A 398-nucleotide genomic window follows, 5' to 3' on the forward strand; every position below is an offset into this window, starting at 1 on the left:
CGTGGAATATAATGCATGGAAACGCGGAACGCATTTCAAGGAACGTGAATCCAATGGTCCCGTTTAAGGTGGCGCAGGGGAAACTGCCAGGGCAGAGAAGGCGATCCATTGCGTGGCCGAGGGAAAGAAGACCCAGGATGAATACGAGGCCGATGTTTCTTTATGCAACGTTTCCCGGTGCCAGGATGCAGTTTGCGACGAAACCGCAACGTTATTTGATTTAGAGGCATCATTTTTTCCAGGCGGCACCGCCGGTTAACATGCGGGAAGGCTTCCTTTCCAAATGGGGCCTCGGAAGATTCTTCCGGGAAACAGGCCCGCCAGAGCTGTTTCTAGGGGTTTGCCCTTTCCAGCGATACAAAAAAAAAGAAAAAAAAAAAAAAAAAAAAAAAAAAAAA

The sequence above is a fragment of the Trypanosoma theileri genome (assembly GCF_002087225.1).
Source record: "Trypanosoma theileri isolate Edinburgh chromosome Unknown TM35_Tth_3_V1, whole genome shotgun sequence".
Taxonomy (NCBI): Eukaryota; Euglenozoa; class Kinetoplastea; order Trypanosomatida; family Trypanosomatidae; genus Trypanosoma; species Trypanosoma theileri.